General features: G+C 41.8%; 1 protein-coding gene across 3 annotated transcripts in view; it reads left to right on the forward strand.

Annotated features, from left to right (window-relative positions):
* The first annotated feature begins 5,247 nt into the window (after window positions 1-5,247).
* Window positions 5,248-27,601, forward strand: part of LOC103124307 (cytochrome c oxidase assembly factor 1 homolog) — a 70,566-nt gene continuing 48,212 nt past the window's right edge. The window contains exons 1-2 of one of the 3 annotated variants that reach the window (XM_060198835.1): window positions 5,248-5,267; window positions 10,052-10,094. The gene's annotated coding sequence lies outside the window, so the exon portion shown is untranslated. Of the gene's footprint in view, window positions 5,268-6,264; window positions 6,348-10,051; window positions 10,095-27,601 lie in introns of those variants that run through there. The other 2 variants (XM_060198845.1, XM_060198855.1) reach the window with 2 other exon arrangements.

The following is a 27,601-nucleotide window of genomic DNA, read 5'->3' on the forward strand; positions in this document are numbered from 1 at the left end:
CTGTCCTTTGGTGTCAGCATAGGGCCTCCCCTCAGATGCTTCCGCTTCTGAGGGCAGTAGCAATGGAGACACATTATTTGCATTCGGTGAGTCTTAGGGGAGTCCTCTCCTCCCTTCTTTTTGTTTGTGAAAGAGACTGGATGGAGGTGGTGTCTCAACTGGTAAACTGCCGGGCTGTTAGCAGCCACTTAATTTCTCCCTAGGCGCCTCTCTGACCACTAGCAACACATGTTTGCACTCACCGGTGGTTTGGTGGGTTCCTGAAGTCGTTCTAGTCCTGTCTTGTTGCGGTCCCAGGTGGTTCCTTTGGTATTCCTAGTTGACCCGGTCCCAGGTGGTTCCTTTGGTATTCCCAGTTGACCTGGGAGAGGAGAAGAAACACTGCTGCTGCTGGTCCGTAGCCCCACTTCCGGAAGCCAGAGATAGCATCTTTAAATAAATGTGTAGCTCATGGTCTGGGAGGTGGAGCAGTGGATAAAGGGTTGGACCCTCCAGCATGAGGTCCTGAGTTCCATGCCCGGCAAGCACAAGTACCAGAGTGATTGAGAGTTTCATGTTTTATCCACTGCTTCATCTCTCAGACCACAAAAGTCTTTATTTCCTCAGGCAACATAATTGAGTGGATAAAATTCCAGTAAGAAGACTGTAGTAGTTCCTAACAACTTCCGAATACAAACATGTGTAACACACACTTTGGATAAAAGGTGCCATTTTTCTGAGTGGGGGCCAGGCTCAAATCTGGGATGCATACCTGGGTGGGTGATGGCAAAACAGCACACTATCCAAGTGAGCCATTTAGTTAGCCCCAGGGCTTTGTAAACAAAGTAGTTGGGTGGTCCTGGAGCTGGCACAGTGGATATAGCATTGGACTCTCAAGCATGAGGTCCTGAGTTCAATCCCCAGTAGCACATGTACCAGAGTGAAATCTGGTTCTTTCTTTCCACCTACCATTCTTCATAAATAAATAAGCAAACAAATAAAAACCTTAAAAAACTAGTTGGGACTCAATTTCATGATGATAGCATATAAGATAAATACAATACATTCATTATAGCCTAGCTAGTATTAATTTTGTTGGTATTTTGAAGTAATTATTTTACACTTTTATGACATGTTACCATGCTCTGAGTTTATTCCCTGGTGCCACATAGGAAATAAAAAATTAAAAAAGAAAACTTTAGCAGATTTAAATCCAGTGGTAGACATGTGAATTCTGAGTTTTTTAGGATGTTGAGAATAGTCAGTCTATGGGTTATTATTAATTAGAAAGGGAGAGAGAACTCTGGAGCTTGTGATGCTGGGGCTCAAATTCAGGATCTCATGCTTGGAAACTCAATACCATTTCCACTGTGCCACCTCCCAGGCCACTATTTAGTGCTTTTTTTTTTTTTTCTGTTAAGATTTTCTTTATTATAGAGAGAGCCAGAAATTGAGAGGAAGGGGGAGATAGAGAGGGACAGAGACAGACACCTTTAGCCCTGCTTCACCACTCGTGAAGATTTACTCCTGCAGGTGGAGACCAGGGGCTCAAACCCAGGTTCTTGAACATTCATTTTTAAAATTTAATTAATCAATTTTTTATTTATAAAATGGGAATATTGACAGGACCATAGGATAAGAGACGTACAAGTCCACACAGTTCCCACCACCAGAACTCCGTATCCAATCCCTTCCCTTGATAGTTTTCCTATTCCTATCTTCTCGGCCTTTTGGCTAAGATCAAGTGTGATAGTTTTCCTATTCTTTATCCCTCTGGGAGTATGGACCTAGGATCATTATGGGGTCCATAAAGTGGAAGGTCTGGCTTCTGTAATTGCTTTTCTGCTGAACATGGGCATTGGTAGGTTGATCCACACTCCTAGCCTGTCCCTCTCTTTCCCTAGTGAGGCAGAATAAAGCAGATATAAAGCAGAATAAATTGTTGACTAATCATGAACCTAAAGGCTGGAATATCGCAGATGAAAATTTGGGATCTTTGTTTTGGGAAAAGATAGTAGGTCTATTTTAGGTATATTCCAAGGGGTCCATGACTTTACTAGTTTTTGCCTACACCTGACATCTAATGTGCAGGTGACCTAAACTATTGTCTGGAGAGGATGGTGTCTAGTTGGAAAGAGGCCCAGAAAGCTGGATCAGGGAAGAGAGTAGCTCCCAACTATGGGAAAATTATATAAATAATGTTCACTGTAAACCCCATCGATTTGATCTGGGGCCCATAGTCAGTACAGGAGCCTACATAACTTCTGCATCCCTGTAGGTCTGAGCTCACATTCTGTGGTCATGGCTAGGAACATTCCAGGCTGCGCCAACTTCAGGACCCATCATCCTCAGGTGATAGGCAGTGTGCTATCCAACCTCCCTTCACAGAATGGAACACTCCCCACCCTTGTTGATCCACATTGAAGGCAAGGTCCTATAGGGGCCCACAGAGGGGTCCAATATGTTGTTCATAATGGATATGACCAATGACAGTGGTGAGAGGGATCTGTTAGAGGTCTAGACTCATCATGTCTGTGTGGGAATCCCAGGACTCCCTGACTAGGGCCCTAGGTGATTTAAAAAAAATTATCTTTATTTATTGGATAGAGACAGTTAGAAATTGAGAGGGAAGGGGGAGATAGAGAGGAAGAGAGACAGAGAGACACCTGCAGCACTGTTTCACCACTCGCAAAGCTTTCCCTCTGCAGGTGGGGACTAGTGGCTCGATCCCAGTTTCTTGTGCATTATAATATGTGTGCTGAACCAGGTGTGCTACCACCAGCCCCCCAAGAACATTTGTATCCTTTGTGCAATAGCCGTTGTGACAGTGTTTGGTTTACTATGACATAGGACAGAGGGTCCATATTTGGCTTCAATAGTAAGATATTGGAATAAAGAAGCTAATAGCTAACAATAATGTATCACTAACCAAATGTCAGACACCATGCATAGTAAATTAGCAAACTCATAATAAACCTGTAAGGTGCATACTGTCATCCATTAAAAAATCTATTTTGGGTGAGGGTATAGCATAATGGTTATGCAAACAGACTTTCATGCCTGAGGCTCTCAAGTTCCATGTTCAATTCCCTATACTGCCTTAAGCCAGAGCTGAGCAGTGCTCTGGTAAAAAAAAAAAAAATATATATATATATATATATATATATATATATATATATATATATATTTCATTTATTCCAACATAGATATGATGGGCTTATACGTTTGATAGATCCATCTTTCCACCATCGCTGGTCATCTCCCTCAGGAATAACATTGTAGACCCTTTTGTGGACCTCTATAGGACCTTGCCCTCAATGTGGAACAACAATGGCAGAGACTGCCCCACTCTCCAAAGGGAGGCTGGGCCAACATACTCTGCCACTTGAGGAAGACGGGCCCTGAAGTGAGTGTAGCCTAGAATGTTCCTATCTATGACCATGGAATGTGAGCTCAGACCTACAGAGATGCAAAAGTTACACAAGCTCCTGTGCTGAATATGGGCCCCAGATCAGACCAATGTGGCTTACAGTTAATGATATTTATATACTTTTTTCATATTTGGGAGCTATTCTCTGCCCTGTTCCAGCTTTCTAGTCCTATTTCCAACTCTGACACCATCTCCCCAGATAATACCTTTAGCCTACCTGCATGTTAGCTGTTGGGCTCAGGCAAAAATTAGCAAAGTAAGGGGGTTGGGTGGTAGTGCAGCAGGTTAGCGCACATGGCACGAAGCTGCATGCGAAGCTGCAAGAACTGGCGTAATGACTGCAGTTTGATGATCAGTCTTTCTTACCCTGTATTCTCTGGAGCACAGGAGGCATTTTCACAAATATTTGGTAATTAAAAGTAAACTTAGAGCTGTCAAATTTCTGAACCAATTATACAATCAGAAACCAATGCCACTGTAGGGCTCAGCTGTCCCTGGTTTCATGTCCTTGGAGGTCAGTGCACACCACCAGAATTAGTGTGGGTCAGTGCTCTGAATTTCCTCAGTGAAGGACCAGCTCACCCAATAAAGTGCATGTCTTGAAATGGGCGAACAAAAGCCACAATACCCAGGGTCCATTCCCTGGACTAAATAAAAATAATATAAAATAAGATGTTTCAGTGGCCCAGGAGATGTCACAGTGTGATGGAATTAAATGTAGGAGATCCTGAGTTCAATTCCTGACATCATATGTGCCATAGTGGTGTTCTGACTCTCTCTCATGTTCATAAATAAATCCTTAAAAATAAATTGAAATGTTTCAATAAGAGTTTCTAGGGTGAAAAAAAATTTTAAGGATATAATCACACAAGATCACATTTTTTTAAAAAGATTTTATTTATTTATTCATGAAGATAGGAGGAGAAAGAGAAAGAACCAGACATCACTACGGTACATGTGCAGCCAGGGATTGAACTCAGGACCTCACACTTGAGATAATACTTTATAATGATAATGCTTTATCCATTGTGCCACCTCCCACAGATTACAAAAAATTTAAAGAACAAATTTAAGTGATTTACTTATGAGAGAGGAGGAGGAGTGAGAGAAGCAGAGCCTCACTCTGGCACATGCAATATTGGGGCTCAAACTCAACACTCTACTTCCCTGTCAATCACCTGAATATATATATATATTTAACTTTTTATTTATAAAAAGGAAACACCAGGGAGTCCGGTGGTAGCGCAGCAGGTTAAGCGCACGTTGCGCTAAGCGCAGGGACCACCTTAAAAATCCAGGTTCGAGCCCCTGGCTCCCCACCTGCAGGGGAGTCCCTTCACAGGCGGTGAAGCAGGTCTGCAGGTGTCTATCTTTCGCTCCCCCTCTCTGTCTTCCTCTCCTCTCTCCATTTCTCTCTGTCCTATCCAACAACGACGACATCAATAACAACTACAATGATAACTACAACAACAGTTAAAAAAAACAAGGGCAACAAAAGGGAAAATAGATAAATAAAAAAAAGGAAACACTGACAAAAACATAGGATAATTCTAAATAGACACAAAACAAAAAACAGGGATTTGAGGAGGTAGGTCCCTCTGTGACCTCTGTGACAACGTCTGGGAAGGGTGAACCCTAGCCACCCAAGGGACCTGACTTGTCGACCTCCACAGGTGCCGCATTTGGCCCAGCTGTTGGCTCACACGTTCGCTCTAGCCTCACGCATTGCGCACGCCGGAAGTCTCTAATGCTCTTCGCTGGGCGTGTCTCCAGTAGCCCCCTTCCACTTCTGGAAGCTGTCTTCCGCTCTGCGTGGTATGGTTGATTATTCAACCTCTAACAGGTCAGCTTCACAGAGGTAGAAAGGGCCTCGTTTTTTTCCACTTCCAGCAATAGTTCCTGTGAGGCTGATTGAGTTTGCTGCGTGAGGGTTTTCATTTGGGGTGCGCTCCCGGCGGTCCGAGTGAACCTCGGGGGTCACTCCTGTGTGCTGCTTGGTCGGCCGGTGGTCGACCGAGCTCCCTTCATCCAGGGTGGGAGCTGGTGGAGCCCCGGTGTTCTTGCTCGGGGTCACCCAGTGCACGTGTGTGGACACTGGGGTCCCCTTCAAGGAAGAGGTGGCTATAAGGCGAACCAGGTAGAGCCCAGTCCCCGCTTCACTTGGGGGGCTGGATTTCAGGGCTGTGGTCTAACCCCCCCCCCCGTCCCTGTTTATACTGAATGTACATTTTTGTGTAGTCAGAAAAGTCACATAAAACTATAACTTCTGGGGGGCTGGGGAGATAGCTCACTAGGTGGTGCGTGTGTGTTCCTGTCCGTGCCGGAATGTCTTCTATGTGTAACTGAAATGCCTCCTGGAAACTGCACCTGCTCAGAGCCACTTCAAATAAACAAATAATCTGGTGGTAGTTTGGGATGCTGTTTTTACTGTTTTTTTGGGTTTTTTTTTGTTTTCTTTTACCTTTTTTAAAAAGCATATGATTCCAGGTTCAGTCCCAGGCAGCCAGTACATATACCTGAATGGTGCTCTGGCTCTCTTCTTTCTCCTCCTATCGCTTTCATTAATTAATAAAGAAAAAGTGGCCGCTGGAAACAGGAGAGTCACGCAGGCACCATGCTCCAGTGATAACCTGGGGGTATTTATTTATTTATTCCCTTCTGTTGCCTTTGTTGTTTTATTGTTGTTGTTACTGATGTCGTCATTGTTGGATAGGACAGAGAAAAATGGAGAGAGGAGGGGGAGACAGAGAAGGGGAGAGAAAGATAGACACCTGCAGACCTGCTTCACTGCTTGTGAAGTGACTCCCCTGCAGGTGGGGAGCCAGGGCTCGAACTGGGACTCTTAGGCCGGTAGTTGTACTTTGCACCACTTGTGCTTAACCCGCTGCGCTACGCCCGACTCCCACTCCTGCCTTTTCTTAACCCAGGTGACCAAAAGGTAAATAGTGTGTGTGTCCTTTATTTGCTTTATTGCCACCAGAGATTGCTAGTACCTTATTGATGAACCCACACTGTCAGATTGTGTGTGTGTGTGTGTGTGTGTGTGTGTGTATAGAGAGAAAGAAGTGGAGAGGGAATGGAGTGGGTAGAGAGATACAGAAAGAAGCAGGAGGATAGACAGCATAATGGTTATATCAAAGAGACTTTCATGCCTGAGGCTCCAAAGTTCCAGCTTCAGTCCCCCATACCACCATAAGCCAGAGCTGAACAGTGCTCTGGTGAAAAAATGAAAGAGCGCAAAGCACAAGGACTGGCGATAAGGATCCCGGTTTGAGCCCCAGGCTCCCCACCAGCAGGGGGGTTGCTTCACCTATCTTTATCTCCCCCTCTCTGTCTTCCCCTTTCTCCATTTCTCTCTGTCCTACCCAACAACTAAGACAACAATAATAACTACAACATAAAACAACAAGGGCAGCGGTCCAGGAAGTGGCGCACTGGATAAGGCATTGGACTCTCAAGCATGAGGTCCCGGGTTCAATCCCCTGCAGTACATGTACCAGAGTGATATCTGGTTCTTTTTCTTTCTCCTGTCATTTCTAATGAATAAATAAAATCTTTTTAAAAAAAAAAAAAACAGGGGCAACAAAAGGAAATAAATATTTGAAAATAAATAAAAGAGAGAGAGGGCTACAGATACAGAGACACATGAAGCTCTGCTTCACTGTTGGTGAAGTGTCCTTCCCCTTTACAGGTAGGTGGGGAGCTGGGGATGGAACCCTGGTCCTTGGACATGGTAACTTGTGCGCTGTACTGGGTTTGTGATCACCTGTCTGGGTGTGTCTTTGTGTATGTGTGTGTCTGTTTGTGTGTGTGTGTTTAGCACTGCTCAGCTCTGAATTAAGGTGGTACAGGGGATTGAACGTGGGACCTTCAGTGTCTCAGGCTGTTGCTTTGCGAAGAATGCTATCTCCCCAATCTGTGTTTTATTTTTAAATTTTTCACTTTTTCTTTGTTTTTATTTCCCTTTTGTTGCCCTTTTTTTAAATTGTTGTAGTTATTGTTGCTGTTTATGTCATTGTTAAGTAGGACAGAGAGAAGTGGAGAGAGGGGGGGAAGACAGAGAGGAGGAGAGAAAGATAGACACCTGCAGACCTGCTTTACAGCCTGTGAAGCGACTCCCCTGCAGGTGGGGAGCCGGGGATCCTTCCACCAGTCCTTGTGCTTTGCGCCACATGTGCTTAACCAGCTGCGCTACCTCCCGACTCCCAAGTTTTCATTTTTTCTATGCAAGTTCATGTATTTTGGTTTTCTATATTTCACATAGGAGCAAAACCATTCAGTAGATGTCTTTAGTGCTATATGTTATGGGAAACAGTAAGGCTGCATTCCTGCCTTTTCTCTTTACTAATGGTTTTATATAAGTATAGAGAAAGGTTACCTCCACAATCCTTTTCATTTCCTTCTTAATTATATTTGGGTAAAGACAGAAATTGAGAGGGGAATATATGTAGGTGCTCCAGCTTTGGAGATACATACCAGAAACATTCTCTTGATGAATCTACCCCCTTTATTCTTTATTTCCTTTGTCACTTGTTTCATATATATGTATATGGAGCAACACTGTTGCAGCACTGTTTCACCATTCATGAAGCTTCCCTCCTGCAGGTGGGGACCTGGGGCTTAAACCCTGGTTCTTGTGACTGTAATATGTATGTTTAACCAGGTGCTACACTGCAGTCCTTCATTTTTCTTTCAAGCACAGCTTTTCCCACAAACCTGCTTGGGAATCAGAATTTCTGCTAGTGATGTCTCCCAACAGGTGGCAGTGTTGTTTTATAATAGGACATACTGAAAAGATTTTGCTGTGTTGGGCCCAATTTGTTCAGTTCTCAGTTTCAGAGAAAGTAGACTTGTAAGTCAGAAGTAGAAACAAGTGACAAAGGAAATAATAACAAAGGGGGTAGATGCATCAAGAGCATATATCACTGATAGATATCTCCATTGCTGGAGCATGTGTGTGTGTGTGTGTGTGTGTGTGTGTGTATGATATTTTAATTAGACACCAGAGCACTGCTCAGCTCTGGCTTATGGTGGTGCTGGGGAATAAACATGAGACCTTGACTCTCAGCATGAATCTTTTTTTTTAATTAATAAAAAAATTATTTATTATTTATTTTCCCTTTTGTTGCCCTTGTTTTGTTGTTGTAGTTATTATTATTGTTGTTGATGTCGTTGTTGTTGGATAGGACAGAGAGAAATGGAGAGAGGAGGGGAAGACAGAGGGGGAGAGAAAGATAGATACCTGCAGACCTGCTTCACCACCTATGAAGCATCTCCCCTGCAGGTGGGGAGCCGGGCCTCCAACCGGGATCCTTATGCCAGTCCTTGCGCTTTAGCGCCATGTACGCTTAACCCACTGCGCTACCGCCCAACCCCCTCAGCATGAATCTTTTGCATAGCCATTATGCTAGCTCCCCAGCCTGTACGTACATATTTAAAAAAAATACTAGCAGATATGTAGGAAGAAGTAGCAGATTGAGAGGTGGCACAATGAGTAAAGGTCCTGAGATTGAGCATGAGGTCTGAGTTTGACCACCAGCATCACATATGCTGGAGTGGTGATTTAGTTTTCTTTCAGTTCTTTTTCATGATTTTTTTTTATCTCATTGATTTTTTGAATGTTTTATGTTTTCATACAGCTTACAGATTTTCCTTTTTAGTATTTTAGGGCTGTGGAGATAGTGTTTATGCAAAAAGACCTGTGTGCTTAATGTAACAAAGCCCCCAGTTACAATCCCCAGCACCACCATAAGCCAGAGTTGAGTTGTGCTTTGGTTAAAACAAAACAAAAACAAATTCCCTTATGTCACATGTTCCTAGAGTGAGGTTCTGTTTTTTTTTTTTTTTCCTTTCATCTTAATGTTACTTATTTATTTGCCTCCAGGTTTATCACTGGGACTTAGTGCTGACACTACAAATCCAGTGCTCCTGTGGCCATTTAAAAATTTTTTTGGATAGGATAGAGAGAAATTGAGAGAAGAGGGGAAGATAGGGAGAGAGAAAGATAGACACTTGCAGACCTGCTTTACTTGTGAAGTGACTGCATGCAGATGGGGAGCCAGGGGCTTGAACCGGAATCCTTGTGTGGGTCCTTGGGCTTCATACTATATGCACTTAATCTGGTATGCCACTGCCCAGCCCCCAATAAACAAGAACTTGAACCTGGGTCCTTGTGCATTATAACATGCTCAGCCAGGCACATTACTGCCCAGCTCCCTCCCCCGCTTTTTAAAAAGATTTATTGTGACCTGGGAGGTGGTGCAGTGGATAAAACATTGGACTCAGACATTATGTCTTGAGTTAGATCCCTGCATCACAAGTGCCAAAGTGCTGCTCTGGTTCTTTCCCTTCCCCCTACAACCTATCCTATAAATCTTTATAGAAAAAATGACTGGAGTAAAGAGAGAGCCAGAGCATTCTATTGGCATCTATGATTCTGGGAATTGATCACAGGACCTCACACTTGAGAGTTCAATGTTCTATTAACTGTGTCCCATCCTGAGCCACTGCATTTTTCTTGACCACTGTGTAGCTCACAGCTTTGTCAGTATATTGTGTAGGTCCAGAGCTGTGGGTCTCTTGGCAGCCTCTTGCATTTCTCAGTAAGCAGCACACTTACACATCCTTACTTTTCCTTCCTAGGAAACATCACCCATCACGAAGGATTCTTTGTGGGAGAGAAGAGGTAAGTCAAATGTTCCCTCTCACTCTTTAATACATACAGTCTGTCAGACTTTTCTTGCGCCACTTGCGCTTAACCTGCTGAGCTACTACCCGACTCCCTCTCTTGGACTTTCTTATTCATGTGGCGTGCTAAAATATCTTCACTGGACTTTTGTACTTCCACTCTTCACAAACTCGTTATAGGTGGCTATCATTGTGTTATTTGAGGGTTACCAGTAAAAAACTTCATTCTGGGGGTTGGGCAGTAGCCCAGCAGGTTAAGCACACATGATGTGAAGCGCAAGGACCGGCAAAGGATCCCGAGCCCTGGCTCCCCACCTGCAAGGGGGTCACTTCACAGGTGGTGAATCAGGTCTGCAGGTGTTTGTCTTTCTCTCCCCTTCTGTCTTTCCCTCCTCTCTTGATTTCTCTCTGTCCTATCCAACAACAATGACATCAATAACAACAACAATAATAACCACAATGATAAAACAACAAGGGCAATAAAAGGGGGAAAAAAAGGCCTCCAGGAGCAGTGGATTCGTAGTGTAGGCACCGAGCCCCAGCAATAACCCTGGAGGCCAAACAAACAAGAAACCTTCATTCTGCCACTTTGATGATACCACTTTCTCCAAGAGTCTTTTATCATCTCTGTTTCTTTCAGTGATTATTTTAATTAATTTATTTTCAATTTATTTTTACTAGAGCACTGCTCAGTCTAGCTTAATGGTGATGCTGGGGATTAGACCTGGGTCCTTTGGTGCCTCAGGCATGAAAGGCTCTTTGCATAAACATTGTGCTGTCTCCCCAGCCCTTTCTGTGATTATTTTTACACGTTCATGTAATACGTAACTTATGACAATTGAGTCGTTCCTAATAAAATGCATAAACTTGAACTGATGAAGTTGGTCACTTGGATAGTGTGCTGCTTTGCTTTGCTGTGTGCATATATTTCAAGGACTAGTGTCTTTGAGAATTTGCAAATGCTACTGAGCAGAAACAATGCTGTCATACAGAAAGTAGAGTGAGTGAGTGTTTGGATACTGAACTTAAAAGCAGAGCTACCCCACATCCACTTATACCCTCACTACCCTCTTTCCTCTGTGGCCATCGGATGCTGATAACCAAAGTATTGAAGAAAGCAGTTAAACCATGCAGGAAAACCCTATGCTCCTTTGGAATTGAGCACATACTGACAACTTGGTGTTTCCTTCTATTTCTTTATCCCAGTGAAAATGTCAAAAGGCCTTGAAAAGTTTTTTGGCTTGTGTAAGCTGTTGTAAGAGGTCCTTTTGGTATACTACTTACTTAAACTGAGGACATTGTGGACCCAGGAGGTTAGAACCAACCTATTTGTTTTCCCCTTTCATCAAAGTAAAATTTACTTTTCCTTATTGTCTAAAGGATATTGATTTTTATTCACTGAACACTGCTACTTTATTTCTTGAGCCCCTTCCTCTCTTCTCAACTCCCTGAAGGCCCAGAGGACTAAGGGACTTTTTCCCAGGACCTCAACACCAGATGAACTCTCTCATACACACATTACCCTTTTCTCCTTCAAAACTCTTCCTTTTGTTCAGTGGGAAAGGGCAGTTTTAGAGTTTATAACATAAGCCATTTTTTTCCTTGTGAGGTAAGGTACACCCTGAAATTTAAAAACTTTCCCTCTGCAAAAATACCCCCAGTCAGTTTTAGTTCCCAGTGAGACAGGTGAAAGGCCTGATTATTAATAACAGTGGGAGACTGGCATATTATTCTCAGAAGTTTTTTTGAGTAAGCCTAGAGAAAAGATTTGACTTGTGGTCTGGGAGGTGGCACAGTGGATAAAGCACTGGACTCTCAACCATGAAGTCCCAGGTTCAATCTCTGGCAGTACATGCACCAGAGTGAAATCTGGTTCTTTTTCTCTCTCCTATGTCTCTCATGAATAAATAAATTCTTTAAAAAAATTTTTTTTATTTATAAAGAGAAACATTGACAAAACCATAGGATAAGAGGGGTATAGCTTCGCACAATTCCCACCACCATACCTCCGTATACCAACCCCTCCCCTGATAGCTTTCCTACTGTTTAACCCTCTGGGAGTATGGGCCCAAAATCATTGTGGATGCAGAAGGTTGAAGGTCTGGCTTCTGTAATTGCTTCCCTGCTGAACATGGGCATTGATAAGTCAATCCGTACTCCCAGCTTGTCTCTTTCTTTCTCTAGTGGGGAAGGGCTCTGGGGAAGCGGAGCTCCAAGGCACATTGGTGGGGTTGCCTGCCCAGGGAAGTCTGGTCACATCCTGCTAGCATCTGGAATCTGGTGGCTGAAAAGAGAGTTAATATACAAAGACAAACAAATTGTTGGACAATCATGGACCTAAAGGCTGGAATAGTGCAGGTGAAGCATTGGGGAGTCCTCCATTTTGTAGATAGCTAGTAGGCATATTTTAGTTAAATTTCAAAGGGCCTATAGCTATACTAGTGTTTTTGTTTTGTTTTGTTTTGTTTGCCTGAGCCTGAAATCTGATATGCAGGTGAATTCTAATTATTGTCTAGGGAGATGAAATCATGGCTGGGAAAAGGATCAGAAAGCTGGATCAGGGAAGAGAGTAGCTCCCTAATATGGGAAAGGGGTATAAATATTACTGTAAACCCCATCAATTTGATGTGATCTGGGGCCCATAAGTAGCTTAGGAGCCTGTGTGACTTCTACATCCCTCTAGATCTGTGCTCACATTCTGTGGTCATGAGTAGGAACATTCCATGCTGCTCCAGTATTGATCCATCTTTCTCAGGTGTAGCATAGAATATGTTGTCCATCCTCCCTTTGGAGGATGGAACATTCTCTACCATTATTGATCCAGTTTGAGGGTAAGGTCCTATGAGGGCCCACAAAGGGGTCTTATTTTGTTGTTCTTATTTTGTTTTGATGACCGGAAACAATGGAGAGTGGGATTTATTTGAGGTCTAGACCCATCAAGTCTGTTTGGGAGACTCCCCAGTTAGGGCCCCAGCTGGTGGAATGGCCTGATAGTGACTAAAGAGTCATCGTTAAAGTATGCCAGTCTCTTGCCCTTATCCAGCTTTTACAGTCCTTGCTTTGCTAAGGTTAGCTTTGGAGTGAGTGAGAGAACTATAATAGGAAGTAGGTGAGGAGGGTATCTAAGTGGACACTATTTCATTATGAACTTGATACTGACTCACTAAAGACTTGTGTATTTTTGCTTTCAGGTATATATTTTGCGCTAATTTATAGATACATGTGAACATATGCTCCATCTTATGGGACCTGGCCTATATCTAGGTTTTGGGACTTTGATAGGAAGTGAACCTCCTGGAATAGAATTAGAGAATCCCATGAAAGGAAAGGTCTCACCTGAGTAATGTAGGTGAAGGGTTGGCAATCCATGCCTGATGTCTCTGTACACAGTCTGAGGTGAAGCATGCTGAGGTGGTACTCGTTGCATTGATTAGGTTGGAATCAGAGGATGCAATATCATTTGGCCTGACTTGAGAGAAGCATGCAGGGAAGTGAGCCCCTCCCCAGAGGTTCCAGGATTGAGAGAAACATAGGCTCTATAGATGAAGCGGGAGATTCCTGTTGTCGTTTAAGAAGACAATAGATAGTTATTGCAATAATCACATTGGCAATTGGGTTAACTTTGAAGAATCCCTTTGTTAGGATTTGCTGTATCATACACACAATCACCATATTTTATGTACTTTGACATTATTTGCATATAGCTATGCCACCAGTTGCTTTTGTTCTCCCTGGACTAAGCTTTTAAGAGAGTCAGCATATCAAAGACTCAGCCTATGTATTAAAAAGACTCAGTCTGTGCTTTAAAAAGTTTGAGGTATTCAATCAGTTTTTCCCCTCTCATATTAATTAAATAGTGATTTATATGACTACAAATTGATAGGAGTGTACATAAACATCATTCCCACCACCAAAAGACTGTGTCATATCCCCTCCCCCTCACCCCATGAAGCTGAACATTCACCCTCACCCTCCACCCATGGTTTTTTCTTTGGTGCCCTACTCCAAATCCAGTCAAATACTGCTTTGAATTTCCCTTTCTGTTCTTCTTTCTCAACTTCTGTTTATAAGTGGGATCATCCCATACTCATCTTTATCTATCTTAAAAAAAAAAAGATTTGACTTGAGGTTTCTTGAAGTTTTAATTCAGCAAACTCCATAAGTTAATTAAAAAAATTTATTTATTTATTTATTTTCCCTGTTGTTGCCCTTGTTGTCTTTTTAATTGTTGTAGTTATTATTGTTGTTGTTATTATTGTTGTTGTTGTTAGATAGCACAGAAAGAAATGGAGTGAGGAGGGGAAGACAGGGGGAGAGAAAGATAGACACCTGTAGACTTGCTTCACCTTTCACCACCTGTGAAGTGACTCCCCTGCAGGTGAGGAGCCAGGGGCTCGAACCGGGATCCTTATGCCGGTCCTTGCACTTTGCGCCACATGTGCTTAACCCACTGCGCTACCACCTGACTCCCTACAAGTTCATTTTTAGACTCATTAGTATTACTAATCATAAGCTGATCCCTAAGTATTACTACTTGAGGAAAACCTGTTAAATTGAATGGGTAGTATATAAAGGTATAGTCAGAACATAAAACAGTTTAAAATGTGATAGGAGATTATCCAAAAGATATGAAAACACTAATTGAATGGGACACAGGTACATAGCTGCATTATTCACAATAGCCAGAACCTGGAAGAACCTTAAATACCCATCTGTGGATGACTGTATAAAGAATATTATTGTGTGGGGCCAGGTGGTGGCGCACCTGTTTGAGTGCATACATTACGGTGAGCAAGGACCCAGGTTCAAACCCCCTAGTCCCCACCTGCAGGGAGAAAGCTACATGAGTGGTCAAGTAGGGCTGCAGGTGTCTCTGTCTCTCTTCCTCTCTATCTCCTTCCCCCTCTCAATTTCTCTCTGTCTCTATCCAATAAATAAGTAAAAAAAAAAAAAAAAAAAGAATATTGTGCAATTAAAAAAGATGATATTGTACCATCTGGACTAAGTTGATAGTGTTGGAAGGGATTATGCTTATTTGATAGTTTTGCTCATATGTGGAATATAGGAAATTGAAATACATGAACTTGCAGAGAAAAAAAACAAAGTAGCCAACCTATCTCTAAGACTTAGAGAACTGGTGGTTGTCATTGGGGAAGTGGGGACATAGAATTTTGGTGGCAGGCGTATTATAGAACTACATCTCTGTTATTTTATTTATTTATTTATTTATTTATTTTTCCTTTTGTTGCCCTTGTCTTATTGTTGTAGGTATTAATGTTGTTATTGATGCCGTCGTTGTTGGATAGGATAGAGAGAAATGGAGAGAGGAGGGGAAGACAGAGAGGGGGAGAGAAAGACAGACACCTGCAGACCTGCTTCAATGCCTGTGAAGTGATTCCCCTGCAGGTGGGGAGCCGGGGCTCAAACTGGGATCCTTATACCCGTCCTTGCGCTTTGCACCATATGCGCTTAACATGCTGCTCTACCGCCTGACTCCCATCTCTGTTATTTTATAATCTTGTGAACCACTATTAAATAACAGTTAAATAAAGACATTAAGGAAATAAAAGAAAATTTCTTAATAATAAAGCCAAATACATACACACGAATGAAGTCTCTAGGAGACTATAAGATAATGTTCAGAAACTTTCCCAGAAAGTAGAAAAAGCTATATAGAAAATAAAAGAGGACTAGGGGCCAGGTGATGGCGTACCTGGTTAAGTGCACACATTATAGTGCACAAGGTACTCAGTTTAAGCCTCTGGTCCCTCCTGCAAGGGGGAAGCTTCACAAGTGGTGAGGAAGGACAGCAGGAGTCTCTATCTCTTCTCTATCTCTCCACCCCTTCTCAATTTCTCTCTGTCTCTAATAATAAAATAAGTAAAAATATAAAAAAATTAAAAAAAAGAGGACTGGTGAGATAGCCTAATATTGATAGTTGTGCAAAATGACCTTCATGCCTGTAGTGCCATATGTCTCAGCTTCAGTCCCCAGCATCCAGCATCACCATAAACCATAGCTGGGCTCTGGTGCAAAAAAGCAACCCAGACCTGGTTCTGTAGATAAAGGATTGGGCTGTCAATCTCAAGCATGAGGTCCCCAGTTTGATCCCCAGCATTGCATGTGCCAGAGCAATGCTCAGGTTCACTTTGTCTTTTGAACTGACAAATCTTAAAAAAGGAAGGGAAATAAGAAAATAACAGGCCTGGTGAAATGAATGTGCTGCTTTGTCCTGTGCTTGACCCAGTTTCAAGAACGGCCCTTACCACAGTCGAGAGAACTCTGGTGCTGTGGTCTCTTTTACTGGTCTCTGTGCTTCTTTGCCTCTCTTAACTCATTCTGAGGAGAAGGAGGAGAAGGAGGAGGAGAAGAGCAGTTAGAAGACTGAGGCCTTCTTTCTTTCTTTGTTTCTTTCTTTCTTTCTTCCCTCCTTCCTTCCTTTCTTTCTTTCTTTTTCCTTTTTAACTAGAGTATTACTCAGCTGTGGCTTATAGCATGGGACCTCAAAGCCTCAGGCTTGAAAGTCTTTTTACATAATCACTATATTATCTCTTCTGCCCTCTACCTGAGTTCCCCCCACATTCCCAACCTCTGATACCTTGACACTTAAATTCCAAAACAGGAAATTAGATGGAGAAAGTAATATTTTAAGAAAGTACCCGGGGCTGGGTGGTGGCGCACCTGGTTGAGCGCACGTGTTGCAATGTGCAAGGACCGAGGTTCGAGCCCCAAGTCCCCATCTGCAGGGGGGAAGCTTTGCGAGTGGTAAAGCAGGGTTGCAAGTGTCGTTCTGTCTCTTTCCCACTCTGTCTCTCCCTTCCACTCGATTTCTGTCTCTATCTAATAAATAAATAAAGATAATAAATAAATAAAAAAGAAAGTACCCATAACTTTAGGTTTTCAGACTGAATATGCCACTGAGTGCTTGACTTACCTTATCAGTAGATGCTAAGCATGCCACTGGGAAATTTCAGAATCCTGGGAGGCAAAGGTGGTCTGGATTTTAGACTCAGGAACAGGAATCAGAATGAGTTGGATTTCTCAGTAGCAGTCTGTAAAAGAGAAAACTGTAGCAGTACCATCTAAAAAGTCTGCTGGAAGCAGTGAAGTCCAGCAAAACCCTGGTGGCAACAAAAAAAATTGTTTTCAGATATGCAAAAATCTAAGAATATTTACTTCCCCTGCCCCCTTTATTGAAAAAGCTATTCAGGATAAGAAATACCTTGCAAGAGTAGGGTGTCATAGTACTTTTCCAGTACTTTCATTCCAGAGGCACCAAGGTATCAGGTTTAATCTCTGATAGTTCTATAAGATAGCTAGTCAGTGTTCTGGCCACAAAAGGAAGAACTACATGTGTTGTAAAGGTGACGGTAAATTAAGACAAATGACACATAGGATATAGGAAAAAGGAAGATAAAGGAACTGTTCAGAGCAGTTGTTGTATGTAGGGCAATCACTCAGATCTGTGGGTAGTGAACTGAGACATAGAAATGTTTGAAGTTGACTAGGAGGTGGCTCAGTGGTTAAAGTATTGAATTCTTAAGCATAAGGTCCTAAGTCTGTTTCCCTACATTGCGTGTACCAGAGTGAAATTCTGGCTCTCTCCCCTCTTTCTCATTAATAAGTAAATCCTTTTAAAAAAGTTTAAGTATCAGATAACTACCAAGATATTCACTGTCTTTTTTTTTTTTTTAATTTCTTTATTGGGGAATTACTGTCTTACATTCAACAGTAAATACAATAGTTTGTACATGCATAACATTCCCCAGTTTTTTTTTTCTTTAAGAACAGAATTCTCTAGATCATATCTAATCTGTTTGTCTCCATAATGTGTTATAGGCATTTCTGCTCTTACGCTCCTGGTTGGATATTTCTTTCTCCTCTCAGGTTGTTTTCTTCCTTGGCCTAGTCCTGAGTCCTGCTGAGTTGTCACAATGGCTTAGAAACAAAAGGTGCACACTAACCTGCTCCCTCACCTAAATTCCTGCTGTAAGTTCAACACCTCCCTGTTACCCTACTAGCCCTAATGTGGTTAACTTATGAGTTTCCCAGGATTCATGTCTTTACTTGCTAACTCTTACAGAGAAGAAAGCTTCGTTATCTTCCTAGAGAGCTGAAACAGGGCAGTGATATAGAGAGAAACTCTTCAATTTATCTTTCCCTTTTCTTGCATATCTACTGTCATTTATTTTTTATTTATTTTACTGAGCACTGCTCAGCTGTGGTTTATGCTGGTGTGGAGGAATGAACCTGGGAGTTTGGGAGCCTCCGACGTGAGAGTCTCATTCCAAAACCATTATGCTATCTACCCCTGCCCCTATCATTTATTTATTTTCTTAAATTTTACTTGTGACTCAATATTGATTTACAAAATTACATGTCAACAGGGGTATAATTCCATACTGTTCCCACCACCAGAGTTCTAAATCTCTAATTCCTCCATAGCAAGCCACAGCACTTCTCCTAAGGTTGCAGACATGGGTTAACTAACATCTCTACAACTATCTGTCTACATTTGTACATAATTGCCTCCTTTTTCTTCCAGGTCCAGTCTTCTCTTGCCCTCCAAGCCACTCATGACCTTATTACTACATCCAAATGTTCTTCCCTTTTTCCTCCTCTCTCTTCAGGTCCAGATGGAGCTGGAGTTCAGAGCCCGCTTACCCTCTTCCTCCTATCACTTCTCCTCCAAAATTGTTTTTGGGGTGCAGAAGATAGGAGTTCTGGTTTCTGTAATTGCTGCTCTGCTGGACATGGCCGTTGGCATGTAGATCCATATCCCCAGCCTGTTTTTTTTTTTTAATATTTATTTTACTTTATTTTATTTTATTTTATTTTTGAGAGAGATGCAGGCAGAGAGAGACACAGAGAGGAACACCAGAGCACTGCTCAGCTCTGGCTTATAGTAGTGTGGGGGATTGAACCTGGGACTTTGGAACCTCAGGCATGAAAGTCTCTTTGCATAACCATTATGCTATTCGTATCTTTCCCTAGTGGGCTAGAGCTCTGGAGAGGATAAGTTTCAGGACATATTGGTGAGGTTGCCTGCTTAGAGAAGTCAAGATGGAAACCTGATAGCATCTGCAACTTGGTGTCTGTAAGGTGGCAGAATATAAAGTGACACAAAATAGTTCATGAATAGGAACCAAAAAGTAGGAATAGAGCAGATGGGATTGGGGATCTTATGGGGGAAGAAAGCTAGGAAGTCCATTTTGGGCATGTTTCTAGGTGCCCAGAACTGTGGTGGTTTTTGCTTGAGTTTGATACCTAGCATGAAGTTGGATAAAAATATTGTCTGAGAAAATGCTGTCAGAGTAGAGAAAAGAGCTAGAACTTTGGATTATGGCAGAGAGTAGCTCCCATTCTTGAAAAAATTCTATGGATAAAATTAACTATCTTCATCCATCTGACACAGGGCCCATATTTATTTTTAGCACCAGAGCCTTTGTAACCTCTGAGTCCCTGTTGGTCTGAGCTCACAGCTTATGGTCATACTGGGAACACTGCAGGCTGCGCTCATTTTAGTATTAGTCTTCCTCTAGTGGCAGGGCAGGATACGCCAATCTCCCTTTGGAGACTGGGGCATTCCCTATCATCGCGCTTAATGGTGAGGGCAAGGTACTAGGAAGCCCCAAAAGAGGGCCTGTGATGATGTTCTTGATGGAAGTGACCAGTGGTGGTCCTGAGAGGGATCCACTAGAGCTCTAGGCTCATGTTTTGTGGGAATCCAAGGATTCCCTGACTAGGGCCCCAGATGATGAGGTGGTTTGATATTGACCATGAGGGCCATTATTGAGTGAGCTAATATCTTTCTCTTGTCCAACTTTTGTAGTCCTCTCTTTATCCGACAATTTTCTCCCCATTGTTGAGTGTCATTTGTTGAACCCAGTGAGAATTAGGTTTTTGAGATCTGTCTTTTTTGGGCCTTTCTGCTATATTGCCAAGTGCCAAGCTAATTTGGTCTAAGTCTAATCAAGTAGAGAACTTATGATGCCTTCTTTAGGCACTTTAACTAGGATTCTAGGCTTATTAAGTCTAATCACCAAGGGCTATTGAGCACTTTTAGTTTGAGTTATATAATTGCCCCTTGCTTTTGGATACATGTACACCTGTACCCAGTATCCTAAACCCTAGCCTGTACCTAGTATCTGTAACTTCATTAGGTGATGTATCATCTAACATGAACATAGGTAGTCCCACGTGTTAGGAAAGATCTCACCAGGTTTGAGGAATTGCAAGGTTGACATCTCAGGCTTGGTATCTCTGACTATAGTCCACATCTGTTATCATTTATGAGTACTTTATAGATGTAGGTTTGTGCTTGTCTTTTCAAAATAAAAAGAATTTTTTATGGCTAGATATGTTGTGAAGTATTAAAGGTAAAACTAAGCATTAGAATAAGGGAATGATTATCATAGAAGTCAGGCTAATGATTACCTCGTGAAGCAAGGGTGTGGCATTGGGGTCTTTATTTTTAAACTTTTTTTTTAAATTATCTTTATTTACTTATTGGATAGAGACAGCCAGAAATCGAGAAGGAAGGGGTGATAAGGAGGAGAGAGACAGAGAGACACCTGTAGTCCTGCTTCACCACTCGCGAAGCTTTCCCTCTGCAGGTGGAGACAGGGGCTCAAACCCGGGTCCTTGCGTGCTGTAATGTGCACTTAGCCAGGTGCGCCACCACCTGGCCCCCGGAATTGGGGTCTTCTAAGTCTATGATAAAGACCTATGTTTAAAATCAGAGTGTGGCTAGATAAGAATTGGTTATATTACTTTCTCTTGATGCGTTCACACACATATTTTATACATTGTGTATTTGGTGCATGTGGGAGCAGAAACATTTTATTTTCATTAATTGCTTTAAAAAATTTTTTTAAAAGACTTTATTTATTTATTAATGAGAAAGATAGGAGGAGAGAGAGAAAGAACCAGGCATCACTCTGGTACATGTACTGCTAGGGACTGAACTTGGGATCTTATGCTGGAGAGTCCAACACTTTATCTACTGCGCCACCTCCCGGACCACCTCATTAACTGTTTAATGAAACAATAAGTGTTTAAAATTGGTTTTAGGTGTGTAGCATGATTCAGTATTTGTATTGTAAAATAGTGGTCATAATAACTCTAGCTAATAATAATAACACAGTTACAATTTTTTTTTTCTTAGTGATGAGACATTTTAAGATTTACTTTCAAAAAAGAAAAAGATTTACTTTCTTTGAGCTTTCAGGTGGGGTGGTGTGGTGGTTCACCAAATAGAAGATCCAGGTTCAATTCCCATTTCCTTCCTGCAGGGAGGGTGCTTCACAAGCAATGGAGTAGTGCTGGAAGTTTCTCTTTTTCTGTCTCTCCTTAACTCTCCCCTCTGTCAAAAAGAGAGAAAATGGGAGTTGGGCAGTAGCACAGTGGGTTAAGCGCATGTGGGTGCGAAGTGCAAGGATCACAGTTCCAGGCCCCGGCTCCCCACCTGCAGGGGAGTCGATTCACAGGTGGTGAAGTAGGTCAGCAGGTGTCTATCTTTCTCTCCTCTCTCCATTTCTCTCTGTCCTATCTAACAACATCAATAACAACAACAATAATAATAACTACAACAACAATAAACAACAAGGGCAACAAAAGGGAAAATAAATACAAAACAATTGTTTAAAAAAGAAAATTTGGTATATTGCAGTAAAGTAAAGGACTGGGGGTGGGGGGTTCCATATCCTGGTGCATGATGGTGGAGGAGGACTTAAGTGATGGGGGTGACAGTGTTTTGCAGAAAACCAAGAAATTTTACACATAGACCAACAGCTGTATTTACTATAAGCTATTAATTTCCCAGATAAAAATATTAAGAAAGAAAGAAAAATGGAGACACGTGGCCACAGGAAATGGTGGAGGTGTGCAGGCAGCAAAATAAAGAATAAAAACCTTTCAGATATACACACACTGTTATTACTGTTATCATCATGAAGTATATCACTTTTCTCTAACTTGTTTATTTTGTAAATGGAAGCTTGTACCTTTTGATACCATTCATCTACTTCACCTCCTTTCCTGCCTTTGGCAACCATAGTAGCTGTTTATGTCTGTGAGTTCAAGCTTTTGGTTTTTTTTTTTTTTTTTAGATTACATACATGTGAAGTTGTATGGTGTTATGGTGTTTGCTTTTCTCATTTAACACATTGCCTTTAAAGTTTATGCTACAAATGACAGAGATTTCTTCTTTGCCCTCTTTTCATTTTCTTGTCATGCTGAGACCTTTTGGGACCGCAAACATGTACATAATTCTACCGTTCCTAGGCTGACCTTTTTGTTTTTTGTTTTGTATTCTTAATTTTTTTTTTTCAGGTAGAGACAGATGGTGGAAGGTAGGAGAGACACCACTACGGCACAGATTCACTGTCTGTGAAGCTTCCTTTGGTGCCATGATGCTCCCCTGTGTTGTCAGAGCTCAATCCCAAGGCTTTGAGCTAACTGCTAGTAAGATTTTCTTTTTTGTTGCCAGGGTTATTAGTGGGGCTCAGTGCCTATATGAGACTCAGATGTCTGCAGTGCTCCTTTTGTGGCCTTTCTTCTCCACTTCCCCCTTTTTTCTTGCATTTTCTGATAGAAAATAAATAGAGGGCCGGGTGGTGGTGCATCTGGCTCAACGCACATCTTACAACACATAAGGACCCAGGTTCAAGCCCCTGGTCCCCACTTGCAGGGGGAGGCTTCACGAGTGGTGAAGCCGGTCTGCAGGTGTCTCTCTCTCTCCCTCTCTATCACCCCTTCCCTCTTGGTTTCTGACTTGTCTCAATCCAATAAATAAATAAAGATAATAAAAAATAAAAAAAGAAATAGAGATACACCTGCAGCACTGCTCTACCACTTATGAAGTTTCACCCCTGCAAATAGCAATGGAGGATTTGAACCTGGGTCCTCATGCATGGCAGTGTATGTGCTCTACTGGGTGTGCCACAACACAGCCCTGATTTTCTTCTTGTTGAGAGAGAGAGAGAGAGAGAGAGAGAGAGAATATGAATGTGTGTGTATAGCTGCTTCCATATCTTGGCTATTATAAATAATGTTCTATTCATCTTGAGACTGCATATATCCTTTCAAGCTAGTGTTTTCTAAAAAACAAAATAAAACAAAATGAGCAAGCAAACATATTTCAAGATGTCTGCTGTCACTGCAAGTGAGTTGTAAAAAAAATTGCTACTGGTGGCACAGTGGATAAAGTGTTGGATTCTCATGCATGAGGTTACAAATTCAATCTCTGGCATTGCATGTGACAGAATGATGATCTGGTGTTCTCTCATGAATAAATCTTAATTGTATGAGGTATTACATATAATTTCTAACATGTACTGAAGATCTAAACATGCATTTATTTAGGATAGAGACAGACAGAAATTGAGAGGGAAGGGGGAGGTAGAGGAGAGAGAGAGACACCTGCAGCACTGTTTCACTGCTTGTAAAGCCTTCCCTCCTACAAGTGGAGGCTGGGGGCTTGAGCCCAGGTTCTTGTGCACTTTAAAGTATGTACTTTATCAGGTGAGCCACTGCCTGGCTCTGTAAACATTTATTTTTAGTATTAAGCTAAAGGTGCCAAAAGAAGACACAAAGCACACAAAGGCAGTATTTGTTTCAAAGGTGACTTTGCTCAGGGCGGTAGTGTCAGAAAGCTTCCAAGTGACTTTATACATTTAATCAGATGGAAACCCTGTTGGCTGGCAGGCTGTTTTAGTGTCACCTGGTCTACACAGTGGAAAAACAGTCTTGCAGCTCGGTAGTGAAATATATATCACATGGGTACAAGTGGTGTGCTGTACTACCACAGGGATGAGTTTCAGTTAAGGTCGATACCTATATACATTTTTTTTCTCACTTTTTTTGGTGATTTGGGAGCAACAGTAATAGCTGCTAGGGTTGGCAGTATGAAATGTGATAATCTGCCCTTTGCTTTATTTCTTAGTTCTCCTCTGTGATGAGATCATCCAATATTTGTTCTCCTTCTGGCTTATTTTGTTTCATGTGATTTCCTCCACTCACATCCATGTTGTAGTGAAAGAGACAACTTCATTCTTTCTTACAGCTCTGTAGTTTATATACTACAACTTCCTTAACTACTCATCTGTTTTTAGACACTTGGGTCATTTCCAAATTTTGACTATTACAAAGAGCTGTACCATGAATATATGTGTGACTAGATCTCTTCAGTTAAGTGTTTTTATGCTCTTTGGAAAGATGCCATCAATTAAAAAAAAATGTCTAGGAGAGGAATTGCCAGATCATATAGTAGGTCCATTTTTAATGTTTTGAGGAGTCTCCAAATTGTTTTCCATAGAGGCTGGGCCAGTGTACATTCCTAACAACAGTGTAAAGGCTTTCTTTTTCTCCACAGCCTTCCCAGCACTTACAGTACCTATCCTTTTTTTTTTTTTTTTTTAAATACTTATTTATTTCCTTTTGTTGCCCTTGTTTTTTGTTGTTGTAGTCATTATTGTTGTTGTCATTGTTGGATAGGACAGAGAGAAATGGAGAGAGGAGGGGAAGACAGAGGGGGAGAGTAAGACAGACACCTGCAGACCTGCCTCACCACTTGTGAAGTGACCCTCCTACAGGTGGGGAGCTGGGGGGCTCGAACCGGGATCCTTATGCTGGTCCTTGTGCTTTATGCCACCTGCACTTAACCCGCTGGGCTACTGCCCGTCTCCCAATTTCTATCCTTTTTGATGTAGATTATACTAATAGGAGTGAGGTAGAATCTTATCTTGATTTCCTTTCTCCAATAAGCAGTGACTTTGCATTTTTCTCATATAGCTATCTGAATATTTTCTTTGATGCAGAATCAGACCCTTTTTTTTAAAAAAAAATCTTTGTTAATGTCTGTGCAGGATCAAAAAGTACCTAGTTTCATTTATTTAGTTAAGCAATCACCACAATTTCTAGGGAGTTGGAATAATATTACTGATTAATGTTTCACATTACTTACTGTAATAGAAAAGGTTTTATAACAACATAGTATAATGTTGGTTACATCAAGTGAATTATATTTAATTAGATTGTGATACATGGTAAATTTAAACATAATAGCAAACCTATTTATTGAAACATGCTTTTCCCACTCCAATTTAAGTACTAAAATTTCCACTAGTTGATGTTAAATACAGCCTAGTTGCACAGTATTCGTTAAAATGAAGAGTCTCCTAGGTTTGCTCATATAGTCTTGATTTTTTTAACTGGTGAACTGTTTCTACTAATGCAAGATAGGAAAGGAGGGAGAGTGAGAGAGGGAGGGGGGATAGGGAGAGAGAGAGAGAGACAAGGAAAGAAAGATTCAGAGGATTACTCTGTCACATGAGATGATGGGGACTGAACTCAGGACCTCATTCTTCCAAGCTCAGCATACTACTCAGCTCACTACCTCCCTGGTCTTTACTAAGAAATCCTTAAGAGATTCGAGTTAAGTCTTTACTTCCTTGAGTGCTTTCAAGACAATGTTAAGTAGATAAATGCATTGGCATACCCAACATAGATCTACCAGATATAGTCAAAAGAACTGTTTGAAAATGTACGTAAAATAGTCTCAAGCCTTGACTTTTTTGTGTCTGAAAATGTATTGTGTCCCAAGAACCACCCCCCACCCCTTGTGCTAATAGTCTCTCTTTTGACATATTTCTCAAATGTTTGACTATTCTCTCTCATTCTGTGGCCCAAGAAGTGGGGCATTGTGCCTCTCAAACTTGAGGTCCTTGGCATTGCATGTGCCAGAGTGATGCTCTGGTTTTCCCTCTTCCCCTCCCTGACATTAACAAATTAAGCTTTTAAAAAAGATATCTCTGGTAGTCTAGGAGATGGGGCAGTGGATAAGGTCTTGGCCTCTCAAGGATGAGGTCACAAGCTTGATCCCAGGTAGCGCATATTCTAGGGTGATGCTCTGGTTTCCTCTCTCCCATCTTCTCTCTCTCTCTTTCTTCCTTCCTCCTTTCCTCCCTCCCTCCCCTTCCTCTCTCCTTTCTGTTTTGTTACCAGAGCATTGGTCAGCTCTGGCTTATGGTGATGTGGGGGATTGAACATGGTGCTTTGGACCCTCAGACATAACTGTTATGCCTGCCCTCATCTTATTTTTTTATAACTAAATATAATCTTACTAGAAAAATTATTTATTTTTTTTCCACCAGGGTTATTGCTGGTGGGGCTCCTTGTCAGCACTATAAATCCACTGCTTCTGGTAACCATTTATTCCCATTTATTCAGCTTTTTTTTTCTTGTTTTTATTTGACAGGACAAAGAGAAATTGAAAGGGGAGGGGAGACAGAGGGAGAGAGAAAGACAGAGACTGGGGGCCAGATGGTGGCACACCTGGTAAGTACACACATTATAGTGCACAAGAATACAGGTTCAAGTCCCTGGTCCCCACCTGCAGGAGGAAAGCTTCACAAGTGGTATAGCAAGGCTGCAGGTGTCTCTCTGTTTCTTTCTCTCTCTGTCTTCCCCCTCTCAATTTCTCTGTCTCTATCCAATTAAAAAATTAAATAAAAGAAAAAAGAAAGAGAAAGACACCTGCTTACTGGCTACTTCACTGCTTGTGAAGCAGCTCCCCTGCAGGTGGGTAGCAGGAGCTTGAACCCAGGTCCTTGTTCACGGTGATATATGCACTTAACTGGGTGCAATACCACCCAGCTCCCAGAAGAAATTTTTAAGGACCGGTGTAAGGATCGGTTCAAGCCTCCAGCTCCCTACATGCAGGGAAGTCACTTCACAGGTGGTGAAGCAGGTCTGCAGGTGTCTATCTTTCTCTCCCCCTCTCTGTCTTCCCTCCTCTCTCTATTTCTCTCTGTCCTGTCCAACAACAATGACGTCAACAACAACAACAATAACCACAACAATGTTAAACAACAAAGGCAACAAAAGGGAAAATAAATAAATAAATAAATAAATATAAAAAAAAGGTCTTTGAAGTGATACTGTCTAAGTTATGCTAATTTGGTGTTGTGGTGTTAATAGCTTTTTTATGTGTGATACTACTTATAAGACATCAACTACTTCACAACATAGAGTTGAAACATTCTCATGTAGAATTATTTACTATTTCCCTTTTGTGGCTGTATGACAGTGGTGCTGACTGGTAAAGAGAGTCATTTACATTGAAATTTAGGCAGTCTTTTCAAGACTGGAAACTATTAGGAGTATACATAAAACACACTCCTGCTAACTAGTACTTTCAGAATCAGAACAATGTCTTCACTTTTTTTTTTCTTCTTTTGGTGTAGTATTAAGAAATTAACCCAGGGTCTTGCATATGCACAAAACTACCACCATGTGGCCTACTTGACTAGATGTTGTTATTGTTAGAGTGGGAGAAAGAAACAGACTAGAGGGGCTGGGTGGTGGTGCACCTGGTTGAACACACGTTATACTGTGCAAGGACCCTGGCTCAAGCCCTCAGTCCCCATCTGCAGGGGAAAGCTTCACAATTGGTGAAGCAGTGTTACAGGTATTTCTATGCCTCTCTTCCTCCTTCCCTCTCAA

Source organism: Erinaceus europaeus, chromosome 1, assembly GCF_950295315.1.
Source record: "Erinaceus europaeus chromosome 1, mEriEur2.1, whole genome shotgun sequence".
Lineage (NCBI taxonomy): Eukaryota > Metazoa > Chordata > Mammalia > Eulipotyphla > Erinaceidae > Erinaceus > Erinaceus europaeus.